This window comes from Lissotriton helveticus, chromosome 8 (genome assembly GCF_964261635.1).
Source record: "Lissotriton helveticus chromosome 8, aLisHel1.1, whole genome shotgun sequence".
Lineage (NCBI taxonomy): Eukaryota > Metazoa > Chordata > Amphibia > Caudata > Salamandridae > Lissotriton > Lissotriton helveticus.
This window is the reverse complement of record NC_136069.1, coordinates 221,710,482-221,719,481: the sequence shown is the minus strand read 5'-3', so window position 1 is coordinate 221,719,481 and position 9,000 is coordinate 221,710,482. Positions and strand designations below refer to the sequence as shown.

At 49.1% G+C, this 9,000-nt stretch overlaps 1 protein-coding gene across 1 annotated transcript in view; it reads left to right on the top strand.

Moving 5' to 3' along the window:
- Positions 1-6,521: 6,521 nt before the first annotated feature.
- Positions 6,522-9,000, top strand: part of SLC36A4 (solute carrier family 36 member 4) — a 911,610-nt gene continuing 909,131 nt past the window's right edge. The window contains exon 1 of the mRNA XM_078656956.1: positions 6,522-6,709. The gene's annotated coding sequence lies outside the window, so the exon portion shown is untranslated. The remainder of the gene's footprint in view (positions 6,710-9,000) is intronic.

Here is a 9,000-nt window from a genome sequence, read left to right as displayed (position 1 = left end):
GAGTAAATTTCTTTGAGAATACGAGCAGGAGCGAAATCCAGGGGGGAGCCAGATTTGACCCGATGAAGAAGAGGGAGGAGAGTGTCATTAGTTAATAATGGGAAGTTGGTTAGCTTGACGGTAGTGATGGGTGGGGACGGGGTGACGAAAGTGGGGGAGGGCAAGGGGATGTTGAGTTTGATTTTGACCACTTTATCTATAAAGAACTCATTAAGCGAGTCACAGAGGAGCTGGGAAGGGGGGATGGTGACCGTGGCTCTACTGGATGATGCTAGTTCGCGGACGGTGGAGAAAATTTCCTTTGATTGGGACTCGGCTGTCATTATCCTGTTGGTATAATATTCGGTTTTTGCTTCGAGGATGCCCTTTTTGTAGGTTTGTAAGACAGACAAATAGGTTGCCTTTTGTGCGGGATTGTAAGTGTTTCTCCAGACTCGCTCGGCCCTTCTTGCAGCTGGTTTCATTACCTTAAGGTCCTGTGTAAACCAGCGATTGGCTGCGTGGGCCCGTTTGACTGTAAGCCGCCTTAAGGGAGCGAATTCGTCGCCCGCCGCAGTAAGCCAGTGGTTAATAGCGGCCAGCTGAGAAGTAGCTGAGAGGCCAGATAGATCAGGGTTGGTTTTGGCCAGGGCTGAGCAGAGAGAATGCATGTCTGTTTTGCCCCATTTCTGAACCCAGATGTTTTTGGGAAGCGGAGGTTTGACCGTGGGTGCCAGGGCAAGGCAAAACGTGATAATAGAATGGTCCGACCATGAGCATGGAGATATAGTGGGGGGTGTAGATGGAACGTTCAGTGACCAGATTTGGTCAAGTGAGTGACCATGTATGTGGGTGGGGCTATGAATCAGAGGCAGGAAGTTTAGACTGTTCATAAGACTGGTAAACTCCTTTGATTGGGGACTTTCGGCAGGGTCATTAGGCCAGAAGTTGAGGTCCCCTAGGACCAATACCGAGGAGTTATTGATTACCAAGGTAGCCAGGAGGGTCTGGATATTGGGAAGAAATGAAGGGGTGGGTTGGGGGGGACGATAGATTAGGACAAAAGTGAGGGGGGCCAGGTGGGAGGTAGAGCGAGCCACCAGGTGGTCCACATCAGGGATAGGGGGGGATGGGAGAACTTGAAAATTGAGGTCAGTACGAGCTATTAGGGCCACTCCTCCACCCCGCTTGCCTTCTGGGCGATCCGCTCGAATGGCGGAAAATGGTGATGGTAAGGCGGCAAGCACGTTGGGCAGGGAGTCGGTCTTGAACCAGGTCTCAGTTAAAAATAAGAGATCTGGTTCATGGGAGTCGAGGTAGTTGAATAGGTCGTATTGATGGTTGACTGCAGACCTAGTGTTCAGGAGGGCAGCCGAAGTGTTAAACAGAGGAACAGGAGGGCCAGGGGGTGGGAGGGGAATAGAAGAGGATGTGAGAGGTAGTGAAGCTAGGTGTGATACAGTCCCGGGGGGGGAGTGAGGTGGGGGGATGTATAGGCCAAGACATTGAAGATAGGCCGAAGTGGAGAGGTCAATAGAACCAGGGGCCCAGTGCTGACATAGCTGGGAAGGTGAATACGTGATAAGACCGGCAGCATCTCGTGCCCCTAGCCCCGGTCGGCCGCGGACGAGCGCAGACGGGCTTAACTCCGGCGCGCCTCCGTCGCGCCCGCTGCGCTCGTCCGCTGCGCTGACGCATGGGGGACGTTTAAATAGGTTGATGACGAGGGTGGGCGGAGTCAGCAGGGCGGGTTGGGAGGGGTTTAAAAAAAAAAAAAAGTAGCGTTCACCGCTCGTAGTCAGCGGGAACTAAGAAGAAGCTGGGCTGCTTGTAGTCAGCAGAGGAAGCAGGCAAGTCTTAAAATTAAATGTCAAGTGCCACCCACGAGCGAGCCCTCTGCCACAGGGCTGCTCGAGTACACTGGAAAAAAGGGGGCGGAGCCTAAAAAGGCTGATGACGAGGGTGGGCGGAGTCAGCAGGGCAGGTTGGGAGGGGTTTTAAAAAAAAAAAGTAGCGTTCACCGCTCGTAGTCAGCGGGAACTAAGAAGAAGCTGGGCTGCTTGTAGTCAGCAGAGGAAGCAGGCAAGTCTTAAAATTAAATGTCAAGTGCCACCCACGAGCGAGCCCTCTGCCACAGGGCTGCTCGAGTACACTGGGAAAAAGGGGGCGGGGCCTAAATAGGCTGATGACGAGGGTGGGCGGAGTCAGCAGGGCGGGTTGGGAGGGGTTTTAAAAAAAAAAAAAAAGTAGCGTTCACCGCTCGTAGTCAGCGGGAACTAAGAAGAAGCTGGGCTGCTTGTAGTCAGCAGAGGAAGCAGGCAAGTCTTAAAATTAAATGTCAAGTGCCACCCACGAGCGAGCCCTCTGCCACAGGGCTGCTCGAGTAGAGACTAACCAGAAGTCCAGGCGTGGCCACGCACTATGGTGGTCAGATATACATGTACCCTCCCTCACCAGGTGATGTCTGCTGCGCCATTTATCTACTAGGTTCCCATCTGTAACTATAGACTGCAGAGTAGCACTTGCAGCCGGGTGTAAGGAGCGAGCCACCCCTTTCCTGTCCATGGCATCATCTAATATCGCATTAAAATCCCCACCCCACAGTATGGTGTCATATCCTGTCGCCTTGATTCTGGACCAAATATCTTGAAAGAAATCTGGGGAATCGACATTCAGGCCATATACTGCCGCAACCACCAGGGAAACTCCTCCCAACACTCCACAGATGATGACAAACCTCCCCTCAGGGTCTCTGTGTACTTCTCCCTCGCGCCAATCTACCCCCCATTTAACCAGCACAGCTACCCCACGGGAATATTTAGAGTGATTAGATGAGTACATGTGTCCCCATCTGCGATGTCATAATCTCTGCGACGGTGCGATGTTTATATGTGTCTCCTGCAATAAACAGACGTCTATGTTATGTCTGGATAAATAAGTATGTACAAGCCTGGACTTCGTACCATCATTTAACCCTCTAATGTTCCACGTAGGCAAATTTAGTGTTGCTGCATGTGCGTATCCACAACATGCCCTTCAACGTGGATTAGGCATCCAGTGTGCATAAATGTCAGAACATAGGTTGTGTACACTGACCAACATCTAGTAATCGTACTGGCACAAAACAAACAAACAATCCCCACCTCCCACCGACCACCCACTCCAACCCCCTAATCAGGTCGCAGAATATCCCCCATAACAAACTAAAACACAATAGTCCTCTTAATATGAAAGGGAAACTTCCCATGGGGGCGCAGTGGCATCAGCAATCACCCCTGAGCTAACTGGGTGGCTGGGAATACTTTGGTGTACATTACAAACCCTCCCTGACATCCCTAGGCAAAGCAAATAGCTGGACAACATATGATGCAAAAACCCACAGTCACATATATATTAATTACCATGTGGCTCCTCAACGTGGCAAAGAAGGCACTCAGTTCAGAAGGCAGCAATTTCCCAGATTAGTCATTATCACTAAATTGGCCAGTCACCAATGCTGCTGCTCCACGAGGATCCTTGCTTTTCTTCCCCCCAACGTGCTTGGCAAACTTCAAGGCGTATTTTCCATCTGTGAAGTAATGCGCGGTACCATCATATGAAACTTTCAGCTTGGCTGGGTAGAGCAAGGAGTAAGGGATTTGCGCCTGTAGAAGTATCCGCTTGGCCTGTAGAAACTCGCGCCTCGCCGCTTGTACAGCCGGGGTAAAATCCAGGTAGAACGATATGTTGTTACCTTGATAGGACACTTGGCCTTTTTCCCTCGCCATTCTCAGTATATTATCCTGGTCTTGATAGTTCAGCAATTTGGCCAATATCGTTCTAGGCGGTGCCCCCACTGGAGGTTTCTGGCCTAAGGGTCTGTGCGCTCTTTCCACCACGAAGACAGGGGACAGATGGGGGTCGAATAGCTCATGCAGTAGGTCCGTCACAAAGGTTTCCATTTTGTGAATGGTGGTGGTCTCCGGAATGCCAGTAATACGTAAGTTGTTCCTACGTGACCTCACCTCCAAATCATCGTTCTTGGCACAGGATGACCCCTAGGAGTTTATCCATATGCAATAACTGTTCTTTGGTCTCCACTTAAAAGTCGTGGAATTTGATTTGTTGGTTTTCTAGGACATCTAGGCGAGTTTCAGGGACAGTTACATGGGCCTTGACCGAGTCCCGCTGCGCAGTCAGGGTGTCTAGCTTGGAATCGATGTTTCTCAGGCTTGAGCGCATTTCTAGCATGAGGGTGTGCAAATCTTCACCTTGATCTTCCGCATGATTCTCCTGTTACTCTTCTGTTTGTGCATCCGAAGTCGGCTCAGTTTGCCGCGTGGAACGTTTGTCAAAAGTGAGCTTCGGCTGTTTGGCATCCTGTTTACCCATGTCGAAATGACCAGGTAATATGTGACCGAAGCACGGTCAGAGCAGATCCCGCGACCTCGATCAACTCTCCGGGCCAGCACACGCCTCCTCCACCGCCGAGCCACTCCCTGTGTTTATCACAACTTGAGGTATCCAGCACCACGTGTCTCAGCACAAGCTCTCCTCAGCCCCACAATGTCACGTTCAACGTGTCCGCACCCCCCGCATATTCCACCCTACGCCAACAACACCGGCCAGATGCAGCTGAGGAGGGAGGCCAATATGAAGTCTTGTCAGCCCAGGATTCCAAGAGGGCGTTCAGCTGGGCCCACACGAGACAGCAGGAATAGCCCATGGGGAGGGGACCCAATGCAGGTGTCAGCAGGTAGTCGTGTCCCGAGGTACCCCGCAAACAGCAAGGTAATCGCAAGCACACCTCACCTCCTCCAGGAGCTGCACAGTCAAGGCATCTTAAGGTCCGCAAATGATGGCACTTCTCCCGCACCAATAGTGACCATCCCCCAGAAGCACATCAAAGTTGACTGATTATTATTGTTCTTGCTGGAGAGAGATCAGAGATTTGCCTAGTAGCAGTTTTGACTCACCATAAATTAGCACAGAAGGTTAAAATGGATACTGCAAAGATCAGGTGCTTTGCAGCAGTTTCAAGATCTTCGTAGAGTTTCTCGTAGCTCAAATGGGTGTAACTTCTGATATACTTCTTTTTCACTAAACTGCTTTGCTAGATTTTGCTTGCAAGAGTGCGGGAGAAGCGGTAGGAGGAAGGCAGTCCATTAGCACAATCTGTCTCCGGTTAGTGCCCTTCCATTTCAGGTGGTTTGCAGCAGTTTTAACCACATGCGCGCTAGCGGTTTTCCCGCTGCGCGCTGAAAATTCGAAAAACCCGCGTTACGTGACAAAGCCAGCTCGTCATGCGCGTAGCGCAGGTAACGCCCATGACGAGCTGGCTTTGTCATGAGCGCTGAAGGGGTTAAGATATTCTTAGGGTTTCTCATTGCTCAAATGGGTGTAATTCTGATATTTATATGTTTCCTTCGAATTCATTGCTTGATTTTGGTCGCAAGAAAGTGGCACTTATAGTCGTTGAAATGTCACTCATGATTACACTGAAATTATGAAAATGTCACACATAGCAATCTGATACCTTGGCAGCTTTATTTATTTATTTTATTTTAAAAAGTTTTATATAGCGCTGGCTAGACCCGGAGGTATCAGAGCGCTTTACATGAGCATCAGATCATAGTTATCACTGCTATTCTAGTTCTGCAGGGAATCCTCACCTTGCTCTGCCCCATTTTGCCCACCTGCACAGCCGGACCCGGGCCTCCAGGTTCCTCAGCCCACAATGTCGCATCATTTAGAACTTATGCACGGCCCCTGCTCATCTCAACTGCCTCAATGTTCTCGTTCTCCATCCTTTATACGACCCTTCCTTCCAACCCCATTCTGTGTCCTTCCTATGCTTCCGTCCTTGTACTTCATGCCAGCGACTTCTTTGCCCAATGCCACTATTGCCCCCATGTATCACTGGGCTTTCTCACTATCACTTTGCCCACTCAACCTTTGCCACTTCTTTCTCTGTCTCCTGTGCTGTCTGTCCCTGTCATTTCACACATAACGAGATGATGTGGATGAGGATGTGGTCTGAAGGCTAGACTGCCAATTTTGTAGCTGGAAAACCAAGGTTCGAGCCTCGAGGTCGCGTCGACATCCTGTAATTCTGGGAAAATCACTACATCTCTCCGTACAAACCATAAAAAAATATGAATGTGTAACGCAACCGGTACTCTTGTAAAGCGCTCCAATACAATCGGGTCGAGTTCTCGCTATATATAGCTATAAAAATAGCAAACTGAAAACACGAAAATTGTCACACTTGAGCAAACAGAAATCTTTGTCGCTATGAGAGCGAGAAGCTCAGACGAGTCTGAGTCTCGACGCTCAAATACAACATCCCACCTGTTCTGTGTGTTGGTGTGTCCTGTGGTTCATGGCACAACAAAAAGCAGCAGACAGACAAGTGAGTACGTAAAAACCTACACTCTCTGCCTGGAGTTGCGGCTCGCGTCCGACTGACCAATCGTTTGTGGGGCTGTCTTTCCCGGGCCAATCGGGGAGTTTCTTCCGGGTTAGGAAGGACGTTGTTTGACTAACGTGTCATTTTTCCAACCAATCGAACGATTTTTAGGACCTTTCTGCCTCCAAGCGCCAGTCTCTGGGCCTTTCAGTCAGTAAAAATCAGCGCTCTGAGCCGAGCTGACCCTTATGGGAGGAGTTGAGCAATTTGTATGTGTGCCGTTTCGAGACGGAAACAAAGTAGGAGAAGCTGGATTTTTACCATCCCTACATCTCTCGCGAGGTGAGACCCGCATTCAGGAGCATCCTGTCTAATTGGGGAGGGATGTTACTATGTAGCGTGAGGCGCACGTCCAGTTTAGGATGTTTATTGCAATTTGAAGGGTCAGATTTAGAAACTGTTCTTTTATTACAACCGGTGCTAAAACGTGCCGCTTTAAATACATACTCAGGAGTATCAGCGTAGACTTCGATGGTGGATACTTGTTGGTGTTTGCCTCGCAGTTTGAAAATCAAACACACCGGTAATGCTTCTGTACTGAAAACATATTTGCAAGCTTGAGTGATTCAACTCATTCAAGGGGTTGGTTGCGGTCGGGAATGCTTGCCTCCACAAATAGTAAATGTTGCTGACTTTGCTGTACCTGTGTTGTATGCCAGCGAAGATTGATGTATTTGAGAGCGCTCTACAGGGTCCAAGAGGAAAGGAGTGGTGCAGGATAGGGCCTGTTTCGGGTTCATGTGAGGAGGATGCTCGCGAGCGATTTGCAGTGCTTATTTTGTAAAAAAATGCCCGTGCCTTCGTTCGGAGGCCACGTCAGTTTGCACCATCCATAGCCCGTGTCAACGCTGTCAATGACAAAACAAACACAACTACTAACTATTACGCTCCTACAAGTGTGATGATTCACCAGGATTCCCATATATAGGCGACAATACTTCAGAAGAATACGGTATATCTAGCAGTTTCTGTCCGTGTAGAAAGTAATCCTTACTTGCAGACAGGGCTTTAAGTGGGATTAAAAAACTGTGGGGTCTCTCAAAGGGGCGTTGTCAATGCAATTAAGGGCGTGGCTTAAAAACACAAAGGCTAAAAATCTGCGCTTAGCATAGTGTGCCACCCGACTTGTATTTTGCTGTTTGTCATTGCATCCAAATATATAATACAAGAAGTAACATCATACCTACAACAATTCAGAATTATTGGCTTTGTCAATGGTTGTTAGTTGCATAACATAAATAAGCAGTAACTATGGCTTTTAAGTAATATTGAAAAAGCTTTCACTTAAAGCCCTGGTGACACCACGACAATGTTGCTGCTCTTGAGAGTCAAACAGGGAAGGGAAATCCAGAGAGAAAATGACTCTCTTTAAAGGATTTCCCTTCCCCTACAATGCTCACCTAGCATGACGTCATGCTGTAGCTTCTCCACTAGTGAGAAGTGAGCAGTTTGAGTATGTGCACATCAATGTGCCTGCTGTCACTGCAGTCATGGAAAAAACAGACCGCTTGTGCCGGGGCACAAAACAGAGCCCGATAGAGACCCGTTTCAAGGCCCCCTTAAAAAAAACTGCAGGTGCTCAGACCTGGTGAGACCCGTCCCACTCAAAGCTTTGCTTGCAGATTTTGAAAGAGAATTCTGCGGGAGCCGAATCTACTATTTTAATGTGGAAAATGGGCGAAACCCCTGACTGTTGTACAATTGGCCTAGGCTATTGACACCCATATGTTGCCATGCTTTCCCAACGTGCAAAGTGCTCTACTCTAAGTTTCGAATATCTGGTTCTAAAAAAACTCCTCATGGTCTCAAGTTGACAACGTCTCCCTCGCCCTTCCTCGCAGCCACCACCACTATCACCCTCTACAATAATGGGATCATTCTAATACAAGCCTCCAATGTCAACCTTGGTAAGTGGTCCTCGATCTACCCCTCCCTTAAGAAACTGGTACACAGCAACTCCACTGACCCCTATACAGCCACCACTTCTCCTCTGGGATTAGCTAGTTCCCCCCCTCTCTCAATTGTTAGTCCCTCTACCTCCCTGAATCCCTTCCCCTCTGGCAATTTCAGACTCTCCTCGCCCTCGGTTGGTCGTCATCAACCCTCTAGATCATCACCTCAGTTATCTGATGATCTTGTGGTCTCACTCGACCCGTTGATTGTCAGCCCAACACTGGGTGACCCTCGTGATGGGTTGATTCCTCAAACCATTCTATCTCAGCGATTAACCGTTGATTCCCTTCCCTACTCCCCTCTTAATTTGCCCCCAACCAGGCCGGTCTCAGGGCAACGTTCGCCTTTGTATTCTTTTCAAACCAACCCTCGGATTAACGACCTCCCCGCATCAGCGATGGTTCATACCTCACTTTTGAATTGTCCGCTAGTGCTCTCTGTCCAACCACCCAACTATGAGCCCCCCCACCATAGTGGACCCCACAGTTCTTCTCCCTGACCCGCTATCACCTTCAGTCTCTGCTGCACTCCCCATCTCCTCTGACCATTACTCCTTTTTGGCGGCACGCCTTGATGATATATCTCTAAAATTGTTAAATCTCTTGGCTGAGTTGCATGAC